The following is a 19,195-nucleotide window of genomic DNA, read 5'->3' as shown; positions in this document are numbered from 1 at the left end:
AAATAGTTGATTAGAATTTGAGATTATGACTATTACTTTATTTGTTATTTTTGTAAGCTGACATCCACCTTAAAAACATAACTCTGGAAAAATGTATAAAATTAGAAACACATTGACAATAAAGCATGCTCACCCGTCTTCTTAATTTTTACCTCAGCTTCAAATTTTCTGGCCACTGTCACCAAAAAAAAAAAAAAAAAAAAAAAAGGGAGGTCACTAAAAAACAGCAGTTTTGCTTAATCTTCAAAATTTCTTTACATGCCTTAGATGACATCTACCTGGATCCTGGGGCCCACCAACATAGACACCTTGGAAATGATGCTTCGACATGTCTGGCAACACAGGTTTCTGAGATGGAATTCACCCAGAAATGCAGTCAACATCCATGTTTGCTTTTGATTAAAAAAAAAAAAAATTGAATTTAAAAAAGGATGTTTTTAATCCATTAGGGAAATATATCAGAAAATTTCAGCTACATATTAAAGTTTACAGAGAGACAGAAAGAGAGAGGGAAGAGAGAGGGGGGTGGTGGAGAGTTACTGATGGGGACTGAAATGTGCATATTGAATTAATGAGACTCTGGACGGCTACATTTATAGCTGTGTTAACCAATACTTGCAACTATGTTTCTTCTTATCCTTCACAATTGCTAAAAAAGTTGCCAAGGTCACTCATTTTCACTTTTTCTCCCTGAGTTTACCCTTATCTTTTTAAGGCTGGCTTGGAAGTAGATAAGGTACACCTCATACCCAACAATGACAAACAGGAGACAGATAAAAAGGATGAGGGGGGCTGAATCTCATCTTTGGTCTATGAAGCAGATACTACATTCTGGGTGAAACCTTTGTCAGCTGAAGCAAAATGCCTGAGCATTTGCTTTAAATTTTTTTACATTCAGTTTTTAAAATTAACGTCCATTTTGGAGAGACTAGATGAAGTTGTTAATGTGTTCTCCAGCAGTGAAGGAAGGCTCCAGAACCGCCCCAGGGCTGCTTTCCTCACTCAGGGCACCTACTTTGCAAGGTAAGTTCAAATTCCAGGTTCCTTGTTCAACTTGAACAACACTCGAAAGCTGATTGCAAAGTTTTTTTAAAATTTCTCTCTCTCTTTGCTTTTTGTTTTGTTTTGCCTTGTTTTTAATCATCTAATTAAAGAATTCTGGATATAGATTAACTTCTTTCCTTCCCTCCCCCATCCTCCTAGCTGTTTTGACTGCCGGGGACTAAGCACCACAGTGCTTTGATGGATTTCCTATTTTGATGGTAAAATCTTTGTTTTTCTTACAAAAAAAGATTTTCTTTGCTTCTAATAAAACTCTAATCTTGCCCTTCTGACTCCCCATTCCCAGCATCCCTTCCCTCCATGTTTCAGGAAGGAGCAATTAAGCAATCCTGTCATGTTTCTTCTGAAAGTAGCAAAAAAAAAGTGTCTCTAAGGCCCCTTGTGCTGCGTCACGACATAAATGCCTTTTCTACACCACCCAGAACGTTTGAGTTAAGACAGGAAGCCTGATTCTAAGCCACTATTGAACTAATCCCTGGAAAAACAGAAGTGTAGAAGAAGGGAAGAGCATTGAAGGAAAACAACCTTTTTTGAGTAAAAAGTCTAATCTTTCTGCCCGTTTATAGTTTAAAATGCTGACTCATTGGAATACATTTGAGGTTGAGGTTACAGTTTTCTTATAGGGGAATTTGTGATTAAATTCATTGAATAAACCCTTTCTAACTGTTACATGGCATATATGTGGAGATTAAATTCTGTCCCCTTTCAACCCACTCCCCTTCCCATCTATCAGAACCATTGTTATCTGATTTCTTTTTGCTGAGGGACCCTGGAAACACGTTTGCCTTGGAGTCTGAGCACTTGAGCAGCTGAGGGAGGCCTATGTATTCCTGGGCCCTGAGGTGCACAGGGAGAGACAGCTCCAGAGAGCCCAGGGAAAGTGGCATTCCACTGAGTGTATAAGGCCCAAGCCCATGCCACACCTTCAGAGACTGGAGGGAGCCAGAGACAAGGTTTACCCAGGGAAAGAGATCTCCCTTCCTTCCCCCTACCATATTTCCTTCCTCAGGTGGAGTTGAGCCGCCATTACTGTTTTTCCTGATGACAGGAATTTGGCACTTGACCTGCTCTTCTCCTTAAGACTCAATAAAATGTTGGAAGTAGGGGCCGTTCCTGACAGCCATGCCTACCCACTTCTGACTCCAGACCTCAGTCTTCTCCTTTTTATCCTCTCCTTGTACCACCATCTTTGTTTGTCTCTCTACAGAGGGGACACTACTCCTCCTAGCCACTGGACTCCAGAAGTCTTGGCAACTCGTTGTAGCCTCCTGTCTAGCACTTAGGAGATGCACAGTTGTTAACTGAATGAGTAAGTAAACAAACTGTGGGAGCCCACGGAGCTCTTCTGACTCCCTGACCGTGTCAGGAAGCCCCATTTATGCTGAGTCAGATAGAGCATGTCAGATACTTCTTAAAACAGGAGATCCGTTGGAGGAGGTGATAGAGGAAAACAGTGATAGAGGTGGCCTCCTGGTAAACCAAGTGAAAGCCTTTGTAACGGCTAAGAAATAAATGTAAGCTGGGAATCTCTGTTTTCCTGGAAATGGAATGTTCTCAACCCAGATTCAGGGCTGGCTTGTTTTCTCAGTGTGGGCCAGTCACAGATGCAGTCATGTCAGCCTCTGGAGGTATTTTCCCCTTCCAGTTCTGTGCTGGAGTTGAAGCCATCAAAATGCTAGTATGATCTATACCAGTCATCCAGTTATCTCCACAGTTTCTAACTGTGCATTCTAGGAGTAAAAAATTTATCAGCTCCCATCTCCTCTTTCTACATAGCTATAAATTATATGTATGCACTACTTCTTGGCTATTGCATCATGCACATTATAAAATATGACTCATGTAAATTAAAAGATGAGACAAAAATATAAATAGAAATTCCAGTGTTTCTTCTCAGCCATGGACGGATCATTGTTGCACCCTCTGTGGCTGGCACACCCCGGTTTGGAGGTCACTATGATAATGTGAACTTCTTCCACCTTCTTCAGTGTGACTTATTGATTTGGTTCAAGTCAGAGCATGGGGCTATGGGCTACTTATGCTTCTTTCTGCCTCAGTTTACCTTTCTTTTTTTTTTAAGATTTTATTTATTTATCTGACAGAGAGAAATCACAAGTAGATGGAGAGGCAGGCAGAGAGAGAGAGGGAAGCAGGCTCTCTGCTCAGCGGGACTCGATCCCAGGACTCTGAGATCATGACCCGAGCCGAAGGCAGCGGCTTAACCCACTGAGCCACGCAGGCGCCCCTCAGTTTACCTTTCTTGATGATACAGCTTTATTTATCTCACAGAAATATAGAGATTTTTTTTTTAAGATTTTTTATTTATTAATTTGACAGACAGAGATCACAAGTAGGCAGAGAAGCAGGCAGAGAGAGAGGGAGAAGCAGGCTCCCTGCTGAGCAGAGAGTCCGATGCAGGGCTCCATCCCAGGACCCTGGGATCATGACCTGAGCTGAAGGCAGATGCTTTAACCCACTGAGACACCCAGGTGCCCCAGAAATATAGAGATTAATGGATGACGGTACACTTGACTCTAAAAGTGAGGTCATTTGTTGGGTCTATTGTGGATTGATTCCTTCTAACCTGTACTGTTTTCTGGGAAAAATCTTATTTCATTGAATCATGCTGATTTTTCCATTAAGTGCCGACGAGGGCGTCATCTTCATCTTTGAATTGTGGAATTCTGGCCATTGGAAGAATTTTAGCTGTGACCTCTAGTCTAGTTTTTACCCAGTGACAGGGAAAATAAGCCATAAAGATGATAGGAGGTTTCTTGATACGGCAGATAATCCCTGTTGCCTGCCAAACTGACCTTTCCTCCTTTTCTCTAATTTTGTTTACCCTCCTCTGAGTGGCCACATGCTTGAAGGCAGCCTGGGCTCCTTCTTCAGCCCCAAGGAGTGTATCTTGATTAGGGTAAGTCAGTCATGGAAATTGCATTCATGAGCCTTGCTAAGTGATTGGGTTTATGCTTAGGCACAGGACATGGTCAGTCCAAACTTCTTAGAAATTTCATTCAGTTTAAAAAAGGGAAACAACTGGTAGATATCGCTTTGCTGTCTCTGCATCTCATCACCTACGTGTGACCTGGATCATTCAGTAGCCACCTGAGGGGAATGGAGGGACACCCTGTCCAGAACGCATGGCAGAGTAGAGACATGGTCACAAGTCACAGAGCAGCCACCTTAACCGTAGTGGGGCTTCCATAACTCTGGGTTTTGTGCAATGAAAAATAATAAATGCCCTCATTGCTTATATCACTGTTCTTTGCATCTCCTGATATTTGTAGCCAGATGCATTCTAACTAAAACGCATAAGTGGGGGGTTAGAAATGGCAGAAATGGAACAAGAAGCCAGAACTTTAAAATAGCAGGTAATACACTGCTTGGTTATATTTACAAATAGCAGCTTGAAAGAATTAATTCATCCTGCATGAGAAGGTCAGTTTGTTCCTTTCACTTTAGGAACTTTAGTCCCTGTATACTTAGAATGTTCTGGAAGAATATAAAATTTTTTGATATAGGAATGCTCTGCTTCTTTGTTTCTACTGAATGTTTGACTCTGATGACATCTTCATGGGTTTCTTCTGAGAAAACATTTGCTTTTTAATATTGAGCTTCCCATTCAGGAATACCGAGTTACAGTATAAATTTCATCTATTGGCAAATATAATTTGCCTACGGAGGCCCTGGGCCAACAGTCTCTCAGTGAATTAGTGGCAAAACGCCTGAGTGTGGAATCGAGGTAGTTGTTATGTTCAAACTAAAACTCCATTTGCTGCTGGTCCAAGCTGCCTTTGCTGCTGCCGATTAGTTGGGACACTCAGAAATAACCCAGAAGCTTATAAACACAATGAGTGGTTTCAAATCACCCATAGACACCCATAGTAAATGGAAAGCTTTTGTCAACATCTTTAATGGTTTCAGTTGGTAAATTATTAACAGAATGTATGTGGAGTCCTCAGCGTTTCAGATACATTTCCTTTCTGAACAGGAACATTGGAGAACAGTCTCTCCTGCCAGCTTGCAAGCAGCAGGTGCCCACTCCCAGCCCGTTTCCCTTCCTCCCTCTCTCAAATGCTGTGGCGTCTTCTCTTACTGAGTGGTTTCTCTTCACACGGCTGAGGGGTCTTCACTTCTCATAAGTGCTTACCCTAGTCCAGGCCCTGTCATGTGATTAGTTTCATTCCATTCAACTCCTTTCCTGGCATGTGGGGGAAAGATCACAATTTGTGGAGGGGGGGGCGGGCAAGCAAAACTGGATTGCGGTTAAGAATCTGCCACTTACTAACTTATTAACTTTTAGTAAATCACTTAACTTCCCTCAGCCTTGTTTTTTTCACCTGTTAATCGGGGACAGTCCTGATGTATATGTTGTCTGGATCTCCTACGTGTCACAATCGAGAGATAAATCCTCTTGGGAGCCTTATGATTCTCAATATTTACAAATTTTATTGCTCATGTTGATATTTTTCCTTCGAGGGAGGTTGACACACAGCCACTCAAGTGTTCCAGTTCTGACTGACTCAGTAGGCGGGAAGAGTAAGTCCGCATGCCAGTGAGTGGAGTGACCCATTTGATACATTTGCTGGAAAATACAGAGTGTGTTGTGGTTTTTACACTAACAGACGCTGAGAAGCTGATCCTGTTATTTTTCACAGTAACATTTCCTGGCTTGCACCTGGCATGCTAGGTAATGTCCATATGTTGGTCAAACCCAGTATTCAAGGTAGAAAGGCAAAAGGCTCAGCAGAGTAGAGGAAGGGTGAGTGGGAGGGACAGGTTATACTTTTTTCTTTTTTTTTTCCAAGAGCAGTAGCTATTATACTGTTTTGATTGTATCTGTGGGATAGGAGACACTATCTTGAATCAGAAAACAATAAAAACTGTAGTCTGCCTTGATAACACTGGGCAAAATATGGAAATTTTCCCCATCAATGAGGCGGAGATGGGAATCATATCTGCCTATGTGTTACATAGGGCTGCTGTGAGTATTGAATGGGATAACACACAAAGTTACTAATGCTCCATGACGATGCCACTTGTGTGTGTGTGTATTCATAGAAGCCAGTTTTGGGTGTACTGAGAAGCCACACATTCAACTGATCACTTACTGATCACTTGTAAAATCACAGTCTTAGCCTGTGAGACAATGAACTCTCAGGTGCTTCATATCTAGATAAGAAATGGAGAAGACAAGGGCCCAGAAAAGAAGGCAGAGTACAGATGGAAAGGAAATAAAGATGCTAAATATAGACTACCATTGACCATAAATCCTGAAGAGTACAAGTTCCCTGAGACCTGAAAAATTTGTAGAAGTTTACATCATAGGGAAGGCTGTGGAGAATGACTGTGTTTTGAATTGGGGAAGACAGTCCAGGTGTCTGGTCATCAGGAGCAAAGGCGTGCTGAGGAAGCAGGAAGAAAGCCAGACCAGCAAGAATCACCAGCAAGTGGGGACTGACTGTGTAGCGAAGTTTGCTCATGCATTCTTTTTGTGGGTGCTGCCATTGGCTCCAATAACAATGGAACCTACCTAGTCATTGCCCATCACAGCAGCTGTGATGAACAGTGTTTGGGGACACCTCATTAACATGTGACATACACTGTGGGCTGGCCTTTCTCTTTGTAAAGAATTACCTGTCGGGGTGCCTGGGTGGTTCAGTCCATGGAGTGTTGGATGCTTGATTTCGGTTCAGATCATGCAGGGTCTCGTAGTTGTGGGATCGAGCCCTGTAACAGGCTCTGCACTCAGTGGGGAGTCTATTTGAGATTCTCTCCTTCCCTCTCCCTCTGTTCCTCATCCCCCAAAATGAATAAAGAAATTCTTAAAAAGAAAATTTACCTGTTGCTCAGTGACATTTACTGGGCAGTTTTGGGGTGCTGGGCATCAAGAAAGGTTATAAAGAAGGTAGAGAGCACGCAAGATACCTGGCCAAATCATTCTAATTATGCACATCGGATAAAACACAGACGTAAAGAGAAGACATCTTTATAGAACAGGATAGCTGCCTGTGTTAAGAAAGAATGTCTTTTCTTGAGAAACAGCGTAATAGAACACTGGGTGACATTCCCTGTTGTCCGCACAGGTGGGGTTGTTAAGAAGTTGGTGTGTGTGCAGAACAGTGCTTGGAAAACCTGAAATCATGGTTTGACTGTGCTTCTCCTGCAATACAGAGGCCCACTCAGCCTCAGTGAGCAGTTGGCATGCCTGGCAGGTTACCCGTCATATCCTTATCTTGCTGCATCAGGGCAGCATGATGTGTTCAATGATTTCTTCTTTTTAATCCTCTTGCTCATCTTCTTTTTTATTCATGGAATGCGTGTCTCCATTTATTCCTCCTTAGCCTGGCTCTTGGTGTAAGTTGGATGGTTTCTCTCCCCCGGGACTGATGATTCTTTTTCCTTGGGACCTTCATAGTGTTTTGGAGAAGGACCTCCAGATGCTCCCTATTTCTTGCTAAGTGTTGGGGCAGACAACACCCCAAGAGGTGAGTTAGCTCCACCTGCAATTCAGAATTACGTGCAGAGAAAATATAAATGGAAATACAAAAAAAAAAAAAAAAAAGGTGTCAGTCTTGGAAAATGAGAGGAAGTCCCAGCTGTAGATGGTTTTCTATGCGCTCATAAACACAACTGATAGCAACAAGGAGAGCCACCTGTTTCCGGTAACATACCTGCCAAACCTTTTGGAAGGTGAAGAGGAAAGACTGTTGGGGGTACTGGCTGCAGAAGAGTTCCCCACAGCGCGAGCTCCCGGGACCAGGGACTGGGTCTCTTTACTTCTCGGCCTAGTACAGCCTTGGGCACGTCCTAGATGTCCTCTTAAGGCTTTGTGGACAGGAATAAGTGAACAAACTCCAAAAGACTCCAAAAGATGGACTGGAGGTAGCTTCAAGCCTAACTTCCAGATCTAGCAGAGAATTGTTTTGGCTCTGTATTGTCCTTGGCCCCATCTCACGTTTTGGTAGTTTGGTGGTTCCCCTGGAATAAAACCACTATTTGAGACCTGAAGCCAGAAAGTAACTGTGCAGCTTCTGCTCACGAAAAACTATTGGTGGCTACAATGTCTTTTTATTCCCAGAGTTTTTTTTTTCCTCTCAGGCTCCTTGCTATTCATATTAGACTTCACTTTAAAATATCTTCAGAATTTTAACATTTACATTTTTTGTATGAATTATAGCACTTAGCATGTGAAGCATTCAAAATCCATAGCTACTTATTTTCTAGATAAAAGATGCATAATTTCTCCTTGGACTAAATAGAAAAAAAAATAGAAGAAAATTCATATTATAACTTTGTCATTATAATGTCCTGGGGGTTATTGCTTTTTTTTTTTTTCTTTTTAAAGAAAGATCTGTTTGTCTCACACTCTATGTAAGAATGGACAGAAGATATTGACACTTTCTTTGACTACAAAGGAATCATAGTTCTTGTCACTCAAACATTTTTTTTCTCTCTCCTTTTTACCACCCAAAAAATGGAAGAGAACAAAACAAAAACTTTAAAAAGAAAACAAAAGTCACAATAATAGCATCAACAATAAAAATAACAATGAACAAGAGGATTTAGGTGGAATGATACCAAAATTAGATCAGCAAATGAGATTTCAGAATTTCATGTGGCATATATAATTCTAAGTAAGAGAAGTTTTCGATATTGCTACCAAAGGAAAGTGGGAGAGAAAGAAAGAAGAAAAGAGAAAGAAAGCAAAACAAAGAATAAGGTGTGTGTGGACCACTTTTTCTCAGCAGGAACACCATGAGCATTTGGGATAAGGTGATCAGTCATATTTTACAAATACAATAAAAAAAAATTCTGATAGAGATTGAAAATAGGTTGGATTCCTCTTAATTAATTGTACATTTTATCCCCACTTCCAAAATTCCTAATGTCTTAAACTTTTTTAAGAGAGGATTTCTTTCCTGTGATAGTTTATAAATGTCTCAAAGTGTGGGTGTATGGCAAACCATTCCAAATTTACCCTCAGAGAAATATTCTTTAATTTTGACTGTTCCGGTTCTCCATTTGACTTTTGCATGAGAATCCTCAAGCTTTCTCTGCTCTTCTGTCTTTAAACACACATTCTCTTTGGGTAAACTAATTCATTCTCATGGCCTCACTGCTGTTGATGGCCTACCTTTTACACCCATCACAGACATTTCAACTGCTCTTCAGCCCTGTGTCTTAAACAGGGATAAGAAGTCTGAGTTTAGACCCATTTTCTTCATTTAAGAAAAATATGATAAAACTCGAATTCAGCTGCTTTTCTCTAGCTCCTTTTAATAAGGTCAATGACACCATCATTTATTGAGTTTTTTAATTTCACAAATATGAGTAGCTTTTTTTTTTTTTAACCTATGATGCTAAAGTTCTAGAACCAAATAGCCAGAGTCCCCAATCTCATAGAGTATTGTAGTCTATTGTAGTCCAGGGATAGAAATGTACTGATAAAATATTCACACAAATGTATAATGACTAATAGAGATAAAGGCTGTGGACAAACTACAGATACTTACAAGTGTATAATATAGATGTCTCAGTAAAATATGACTTTCATGCCTGTATTTCCTTTACTCCCATATTTAATCAATCATGAAGACCTATTGGCCACGCCCCTATTTTTCAAATTGCAGCTCTGTTAGGGGTCATCTATTTCTGACCTTCAGATTACTCTAGTTGCATCCTCCTTGCAGACCATCAGCATGTAGTTGCCATGTTAATATTCTTTTTTTTTTTAAAGATTTTATTTATTTATCAGAGAGAGAGAGGGGGAGAGAGAGCAAGCACAGGCAGACAGAATGGCAGGCAGAGGCAGAGGGAGAAGCAGGCTCCCTGCCGAGCAAGGAGCCGGATGTGGGACTCGATCCCAGGACGTTGGGATCATGACCCGAGCCAAAGGCAGCTGCTTAACCAACTGAGCCACCCAGGCGTCCCAACCATGTTAATATTCTTAAATGTTCATCTCTATCACATCACTCTCCAATCTGAGAATCGCTAACAGTCCCGTAAGGTCTATGGAATCAATTTCAGGTAGATATCTTTGCCCAAATGCTTTCACTGAACTCATTCAAAACATTTCTATCACTATCTTCTGATTCAGCTTTACTCGTGCTGTCCTCCACACCCAGGGCTGCCTTCCTTCTCTTCGTTAACTTGCTATTTATTGAAGTCCATGATTTTCAAATTGCGAACCTTGAAGGGAGAGGAAACCCAAGTGAGGAATCCGGAGAGTGGAAAGGGTAAGATCTGGGCTCTGTTCTTATGGCTCTGCACTGGGTTTCTGTGTAAGATTTCATTGGAAGAAAAGGGCCCAACGTGAAGACACACTTGAAGGTCTATGTAGTATTGCAGTTTCCAATTAAGATTCATCTTCTCCCAGGAGCTGTTCTTCCTTAAGCCTTTCTTTTCCACGTTGACTTTTCCCTCTACTTTTAACACTATGCTCCTGGGTGTGAAGCACTCACTTACCTATTGCCTTGCGTTGCATTTTCAATAAACTGGACTCCTTGAACCCTATTTTTATGCTTCTTTTGCATCCCTCTGGTATGTGTCTTATCTTGGTATAAATGAGTGAATAAACCAACGAACACGTGTGTACTCGATGGTTATTTTAGCTAGTGGAAAATTTCTGTTTCTAAAATTAGAGTTTCAATCTAGTCTCCATTTTTGGCAACAAAATAAATAGAAATAATATCAAAAGTGACATTCTCGTTGGGTTCTTGGGCTATATGAGGATGAATCTACATAGATGGTCAAGAAAACAAAGGAGTGAGGAGGCTGTTGAGAGGAATTGAAAATGCTCACTCTGAAACTTTTCATTCACTGGGATTGACCTCCTGCCCTGTTCTGTCTTCTTCACTCCCCTCAAAGTTTACATGGGCCTCCTGGCTAATCTGTGACATGGAGTTTCAAACTTTGTATCTTACCTCCTTTCACAGAATGGAAATCTCTTGTAAGTCAGTCCAAGGTCTCATTTGGTCAATTGTAATAATGTGAGTTTAATTGAATCACAAATATCGTTAGCACTTATTATTCAAGTCTGTTCCTGAACTATAAGAAAACACCGATCTATCCCAAATTCCCAACTGGGAACAAACAACAAAGAGAACAAGTCCCTGCAGTGACTTCTCCACTGAGCCCAAAAAACCACATCTGATAAGCCATGTAATTTGCTATAGCAATTTGTGCCAAAAATAAAGGCACACTTTTGCAGAGTCGCACATTTCTAAGAAAAACCGAACTCTGCCTCGTGCTAATCCAGCTCTTTTTCTTTCTTTTTCGAACTTGATGTTCACGGCTACGAAATACCAGGTTGGGTCTTAGTCCCATACATCTATTCTGTTGGCGGCCCTTGGCCAAATGGTGAGGCCCATCCTCTGCCAGTGCCCCCAGGCCTCTCCCGCTGTCACACTGAGCCATGAAGGGTGAGCTAAGGTGACAGCAGTGGTCTGTTTTACAACACCCCAATAACATGATGTCTTTAACAGCACAGCAGATTCTTGGCTGATGGCCCTGGTTAAAGGAAGAGAGGCACAGAATCTTCGAAGTCATCAATTTTAATGAGCGCTGCAACTATTCCAGTAAACGAGATCCCTTTATTTTTGTTTGCTTGACAAAGAAACCTGATACAACCAAGACATTTATTCCTTTTTAGTTCAACACCAGGACAGGAACTCGTTTTTTTCACCACCGGTATTAAGCCCCCAGTGGTGATAAAAATTCCTGTGCTGTCTTCCTGGAGGCAAAGAATAAAAGAAACTACAAGGGGTGGGGGGTGGGGGTGGGAAGAAGAACAACAACAACAATACAAACTTCTGAAAACATTCAGGCTTGTCTTTTGTCTCAGAGGTTAAACATGAATTGTTTGAGTTCCCTTGGCCAATGTACCTCATAAGCTTGGATAGTTTTGTGGAAGTTACAACAGAAATGAAAAATTTCATATGCATTTTCAAAGGCAAGGAATACTCAGTACTGTTTGCGGGGGGTGGGGGGGTGTATGGGGAAGAAATAAGCAGATAAAGCCAGAAGAAGATGAGAATTTGCTTAATTTATTGAATTAAACTTAATGAATTAAAATATTTTGAAGGAATATTCTGGATTTTCTGGGCAAATCACACTAGAGGTACTAAGTAATTCCTATAGTTCATAAGGAGATAAACAACAGGTAAATTGCTTGAGATGTTTGTGTATCAGAAAAACAGCAACCTGGCTTTTGTCTCTAATCTTTTTCATCTGTGTGCAAACTCGCTGAACTCTCATTCCAGATCTGGAGGCAACAGGCAGGCATTTGTTTTAACTCCTTAAGTAAACTCAAGTTCTAGAATCGTTAAAGTTGAAAGTCCTTGTACAATTGCTAAATTACACTGCTCATTAGGAAGGGATTCGTAGCAAGGGCAAGCCGTGCCATTCCTTATGATTTTTTCAATCAAAAGAAAAATCTTTCTCTTCTCTCTTAAAAAGTTCTTTAATACAGGGGGAAAAAACAACTCAGAAAAAAAAATTACGCAAATGGCAAGGTAGTGACAGGACATCTATCAAGGTGGCTCTGAAAATTCCAATTTTTAAAGTGCTATAAAAATATCATTATTAATGATGATTGACTGGGTTTTCAGAGCCGAGGTATTTCAAGGCTGCTAAGTTCGAGTGGAGTGAGAAAGCAGGGGTGCTGAAATGGCTTCAGGGTTCCCTCACTTTGTTTCTTCATTGATTTTTAAGTAACATGTGAGCACACTCAAATTGATGATTTTCATTTTGAATTAGTTTGGCCTCTGTCACGGAGAGCCTTCCATCTTTTCTTGAGTGTCAGTGTCTAATTCATCTTCATCAAATCCCCAGCAGGAAGATTTGGATCTTATTACTTTTTGTGTTAGAGTTTTACCATTTACAGGAAATTGAGACACAGAGAAAAGGAGAGAGGAATCTATCCACATTTTCAGTAAACTTACCCATCGGCAGAAGATTGCCTTCCCTCCTGGACCTGGGGTGGGACAGTCCCAGGAAGTGGGAGAGCTGAGACCCTAATTTAGTACTCCCTTGAGATATTTTGTTTGTTTGCATGTTTGTTTTTGTTTCTTTCAGATTCCTGAAAAATCTTAGTCCTGGGTCTTTGTAAATTGGATACCTTGTACCTGTAGTCTTTATGGACCTAGACGTCCTCTCCATTTTACAGATGGGGAGATTAAGTCTAGGGAAAGCATATAGGACTGGCAAATGGTATTAGATTTTGATATGGGTAACTGTTCCCATGAAAGTCTTCTATTTTGCACTGTTTTCAGTCACTGCCAAGACTGGGGAAAATGACAAGGATGGTTTTGTAAAGTGTAACTAAAACATGCTTGAGGAACCTTGCAGAAAGATAGTCCTGTTTAGTGTTTAGGTAAGGCCCAAGGTCCAACTTGAACTTCTCTAAGGACTCAGGGAAAAACACATCAACACTGACAAAATCAACCGTCGACTAAGCAAAAATCTTTTCCTTTCTACCCTTGAAAGCTTCTTAACTCTCAGCCCTCTGCTTTTAACTCTGAGCCTTGCTTCATTGTGTCTGAGGACTCGAACATTCTCCAGTCCTCTGGGAAGACACCAGCTTGTCCTTTGACCATGTGCCAAAGGTGGAAAAAAAGAAGAGCTTCAGAAACTGTGAACCAGGAAATTTTTTGTTTGTTTGTTTTTTTAAAACGAGATTTGCCAACGGTGCCAAGAAATGTTGTCTAAGTTACAGACTATTCGTTTTTATAATCACCCTTCCTTCTTCTTTTCTGAATGCTGCATTTTCAGGGAGGGCAGATAATCTTTGGCATTATCCTCATTGGCCCAGCTAAGTTCTCAGTCCCTTGGGGTCCTGCTGACTCTATAAACTTTCAGCTTCTAAATCCAGTGCTGGCTCACCCAGGAAGGGAAAAGGCAAATTGAACAATAAAATTCAAGCTGTAGCTTCCGTTGTAACTCAAGAGCAGAAAATGTTTTTAATGTCCAAGAGCACATAAGTGCCATTAATCACCAAGAATTTATTATTTCTCATTGGGGGCCCCAAAGAAACACTGTTTTGCCCAACTCTATTATTATTTGGAATTTGAAAAGCTTTTCAAAACCTATTACCTGATTGAATATTTACCTAGGGCTAAGAATTTCAGAAGTTCTTTCATAGAACTTACATATGCCAAAAAAGAGAAAGTAGCATTTCTCTTCCTTTCTTTTCTTTTTCATTTTTCCCTTGTGTTTCTCTTCCTTTCCTTAGTGACCCTTGCTGTGTCAGCCTTTCTCTGCATGATCAGTTTGCTGTGATCTATGGAAAACTCCCACCTCAGGAATTTGAAGCCTGTGGTAAGTCTTTTTATTTTTTGAGTCCAGGCTATAGATTATTTTTGTTTTGAGAAAGTCTTAGAGGCTTGTAATAGAGTCCCAGTTTTTTATTTTTTGAATTGCATAAATAAATTAGACCTTTTTCAGGGGGAGGGATTTTTGCTGGCATAAGGTCAGGATACGTTTCTAGTGTATCTCAAAATGTTAAGTATTACCTGGGTGTTCACACAATAAGTTGATAAGATCCTTCCTTCCTTCCTGCTCTCCTTCCTCCTCTTCCTTTTCTTTTCTCTCTCTTATCCCTTCCCTCCTTCTCTTTCTTTCTTTCTTTCTTTCTTTCTCTCTTTCTTTCGATTTTCCTAGTACAGTAAATCAACATTGAAAGAATGTTATAAACCCATTTGTTGGTAATTCTTAGACTACATTAGAATAATTGATTTGGGGAACCTAAGTAAATATTTACCATAACAAACCCACATTTCCTTTTTCATGTGGAAAAGAGCTGCATTTTCTTTCATGCACAGAGATCATATCAAATCTTGTGTTAAACAACGGGAGCTTCAAATTCATTCTCTGTTTTGGGGGGCCATAACTTCTTGAGGAGTGAGATGACAGTTAAACTAGAGTATTTAAGATGAAAGGAATAATTTTAAAAAGGTTTCCTTTCCTGGGTTAGGATGAACAACTTTAATAGTGTAGAGCACTGTAGTTTCATATGCTCCATCCCAATGGGAAACTGATGGAGGAAGACCACTGCATTTGTTGAAAGCCTATGGTCTACCAGGCTCCATACGTATTCTCCCCACAGCACTTCAGGGTGGGTATCATTATCCCTATTTCAGAGAGGAAGGTATGGAGGTTCAGAGGGTTTAGGTGTTCTAACCAATGTTAAAAGCTTAATAAATAGCAGCTCTAGGAAGATCTCTTTGTGACTCCAAATCCATGCTTTTCTCCCATTATAACCTATTGCTTCCAATAGGTGAGAAGGTTAATTTAACATCTACCATTACTGCCTATCTACACAGTTAAATGCACAGAGAATACTAACTCTTTTAGTGGTCTGCCAACCGGAGGTGGGGGAGGCCATTGCCTTTGGCTAACCCATCTCTCTAAGAATCTTGAGGATGAACAATGTGTCTTCTTTTTCTCACTGTATTGCCTGAGGGAAATGAGCAGTTCAGAGAGGCCACTCCAGGATTTCACCCAGTGGCTGAGTGCTCAGGCTGAGGACATCAAGCATATGCAACCACTGTTGTATCAGGTGCAGTGAAATAGACCAGAATCAGCCTGGACATTCCTGTGATCTTCAGCTGTGGTCTTTTTACAAGGCATTGAGTCAAGACAACCTCAACTGACAGGATCAGAACAAGTTCTCGGTGGGGCAGGGGTGGTTCTGGGCCTAAATGTAGTTGTAAAATAGACTTATTTTCTGGGATACAGGCTTCCCTCTCAGAGCTTTTGTCTCTATTACAGAAATTCCTTTCCCTTCAGCACACTGGACCTTCATACTCATTCCATTTTCCCCTTAACACAATCTGATGTGGCAAGCTATCACCTGGAAAGAATCTAATCAATTATATCACTACTTACAGGTATGACTGATGGTGGAATTTCAAGAATCAAGGGAAGCAAGTGAAGAAGAAACTTCAAAGCAGCAGAAGTTTCTTAACACCCTTCGATGTTTAGGATACAAGTGACCACTTATTCAGGAGGCATTCCTGGGTGAGACTGATCCTGGAGGTTGATGGAGAAAGACTAATGGAGGTGGTGGAAGGGTGCTTGACCAGAGTGTGCCTCTGGAAAAACAAAAACAAAAACAAAGAACCCAAAACCAAACCCCAAAAGTCCTTTTGCTGGCATGTTTTTGTTCTGGTATCTTCCAAGTCAGTCTACTATGGACTCTGACATTTGGATTGAAGTTGACTGTGGGGTTGCGGGTGGTGGTGGTGGTGATGGGGTGGTGGATGGAAGCATTTTCTTTCCTGCAGCTGGGTTCTCAGCTCTCTAGAGGGAGACCAAGATGATTCCTTTTGTCATTTTAACTTGGTCAGAGATCCTTCCTAGAGAAGAAGGAGTGATTATGAAGATTGATGGCCTAGACAATACACTTTTTAAAAAGTAGTCTGCAGACTGGCTGTGATGCCAGTAGGATCTGATGAGGTTTTCCTAAAGCCTTTTCCATATCTGTTGCTTTACTGAAGTCTAAAACTTTTGGTTGTGGAGTTCAGGAATTTTCCTGGAGTGTCAGCCATTTACCTCCCCTCTTACTGACTGTGGATACCTAGGGCAGAAGGACGTGGCCAATTTATAACATGATCCATGGTATATAAAAACATTTTCTAAGAAGGAGCTTTCTTCCACAGCCATTTCAGAAGCAATAATATTTTATCTAGAGGATGAAGAAATACTAAGAGCAAAGCCACTGTTGCAACCTGTGGCAGGGTAAGTAGATAATATGTTTCTTTTGTGCTTGAGGGGTTGGCCAACAATGTTTGTGGTAATTATAACTCATTTTTTGCTTAAAGGAGAAAGGAGAAGGTGAAAGGGCTTGAGGAACACCTCTGTGTACTCCACACTGTGAGAAGGATGTGTTGAGAAACTAACACAAAAAATAAGCCAGATGAAAAAAACAAGGAGAAGGAGAAGGGAAATCTTGGTCAACGAGTAGATGTGATAAATTAAGCAGCTTTTCCCATTGGTAGAAATTAGACTTATTCATACTTCTTTTTGGCTTTGTTTTTTAAATATACATCCTTCTGTCAGAACACTGCTCTAGTTGTTTTCTACCCATTTCTCTAAGTGTGCCTACCCCCACTGTGTTGTGAACTACATGAGGGTAGGCGTCCTCTTTTTTTGTATCCTTAGCATCATGCTGGATACAGAATAGTTTTGCAATAAGTGACTAATGAATGACTGAAATTATTTTTTATGTTACAGAATTTTAATTTTAAAACAGTCACTTCCCTGGGAATGGGACACTCCTGTGGGTCATCTCAGAGAATTTAGGGGGTGAGTAGAACCAATAAGCTGACCTGAGTAGGGCTAGATTATGGACTAGTTGAGGAACATAATCTCATTTACCATAAATTGACAATCTGGAACATGAATATGGTGAATTTAGCCAAAGGTAATTCCTCAAGGCAAAGAAGAGTACAGAAGATTGAAGACTATAGCCAGATTCCAGAAAGACATGCATGCTCTTGGCAGGGCTGGCTTCATAGGAGTGCAGCCTGTGTAGTCGCATGGAATCCTGTAGTCAGAGGGCCCTGCATGTGGTCTATGGTGTCCTACTGCAGTCTTGAAATTCTTAATAAGGTTTTAAAAGAGACCTACAATTTCACTTTGTAGTGGGCCCTGCAAATTAAGTAGCTAGTCCTGGCTACTAATAAGATGATGGGAGCCACAAGGGCCAAGATCAGAGAAACTGCACCGGTTAGTATCTGAGCACAGCAGGGCAAGAAGCAAGTACTGGTTGTAAGAACTCATCTTATCTGCCCCCTGAGGGTGTTGCAGGCACTGCATAGGGCGGATTTCCTGGAAGGGTGAATGATAGGACCACTCGTCAAAGAAAGACAGGTATCCTCTGGGGGAGGAGTGTTCAGGGAGTTAAGAAGGAAGACCCTTCTCTTTCCGGGGTAATGGGAGAAACAAAAAGGAGGGCTTGCAGGGCTGGAAGACTGGGGTAGTCTCAGGAGGAGTGGGGACATACTTGCAAATTCAGAGTGAAGTAACCTGAAATACAGAGAAGGAATCTATAGGTATTTATATTCTCTGTTCCCAAATAGGCCCCCTAGGAATGCCAAGATGACCAACCTGCAAAGCTCCACACCAGGGTCAGATATTAAGATGTGAGTCGTAGAACACACGAAAAATTCACAAAACCTCACCCTAGTTTCTAAGTATACTAGAGAGAAGGGAAGTCAGTGATTACATGCCACGGAAAATAGCTAGGAGAACTCTTGATTTATATAGCTAGGAGATTTCTAGATTCTGGGGGGTAACTTTTTCACATTTGTTGTCATTAAGCCATCTACTTCTCCATAGTAATAAAATGCTACTGTCTTGACCTGGAAGGTCCTGTGTACTTATTCTGGGCTGTAACAAGAAAGGGAGGAAGGGGTGTGAGTCATATTTGTACTCTGTAGAATACCTTAGGCAGAGCCTACCTCATAAAGAAACAAATCATAGGACATGGAGTAGAAGGACACAGCTTTTCTTGTTTGTTCGTTTTGTTTTTTTGAAGGTTAACTACTTGGGACCCCTATAAGGATGGTGACAATGTGACACAGCTGAGGGTGAGCAAGAGGAAATTAAGCTGTGTGGAAGCTTTATGAGGTTCTTCTCCTGGAGGGTAATTCCAGACATATTCAAGTAGAGGCTTTATCCAGGCTCTGAGAGATTCCAAGAGATTCCTAAGCATTCCAAAAATGATGGAAGTCTTATCTCAAGCAAATAAAACCATACATATCCTAATTATTTGATAGTGAACTCTCTGCTGGTTGGGATGAGGTAGTCATGCACAAACCTGGCATGGTCATGGGTCTACATGCTATAACTTCTCAGAGCAGGCATCCACATATGAGGGAGGACCTGCCAAGATCACCAACCTCACCAATTTCTGCTACTCTGATTGTTGACGTGGGAACAAAAGTTTTGTCGTCTGAGGATCTGCATCTCTAGGATCAGGTTGGAAAGAGAAAACATGTCAGGTTGGGTAGGACTTTTTTTTTTGTCTTCTTTTGGTTTGTGGCTGTGACTATGGAAGAAGAAGGTGGGTAATGTCTGGTTACATAGAAGGTACTAAAGGAAAGAATTTTGTCTTCTGGATCAT

At 41.0% G+C, this 19,195-nt stretch overlaps 1 long non-coding RNA gene across 2 annotated transcripts; it reads left to right on the top strand.

The window, feature by feature from the left end:
* The first annotated feature begins 2,277 nt into the window (after positions 1-2,277).
* LOC309864849 lies at positions 2,278-18,837 on the top strand. Of its 2 annotated transcripts, XR_014311791.1 has the most exons (6): positions 2,278-2,371; positions 14,300-14,385; positions 15,957-16,086; positions 16,728-16,806; positions 17,302-17,373; positions 18,608-18,837. It is a non-coding gene; the product is annotated as an uncharacterized lncRNA (long non-coding RNA). The 2 variants fall into 2 exon arrangements; XR_014311790.1 differs by lacking the exon at positions 17,302-17,373.
* The last annotated feature ends 358 nt before the right edge of the window (positions 18,838-19,195 follow it).

This window comes from Mustela nivalis (genome assembly GCF_964662115.1).
Source record: "Mustela nivalis genome assembly, chromosome: 5".
NCBI classification, from domain to species: Eukaryota; Metazoa; Chordata; class Mammalia; order Carnivora; family Mustelidae; genus Mustela; species Mustela nivalis.
Note: the sequence above shows the minus strand (reverse complement) of the source record. Positions and strands in the feature narration are given on the sequence as shown.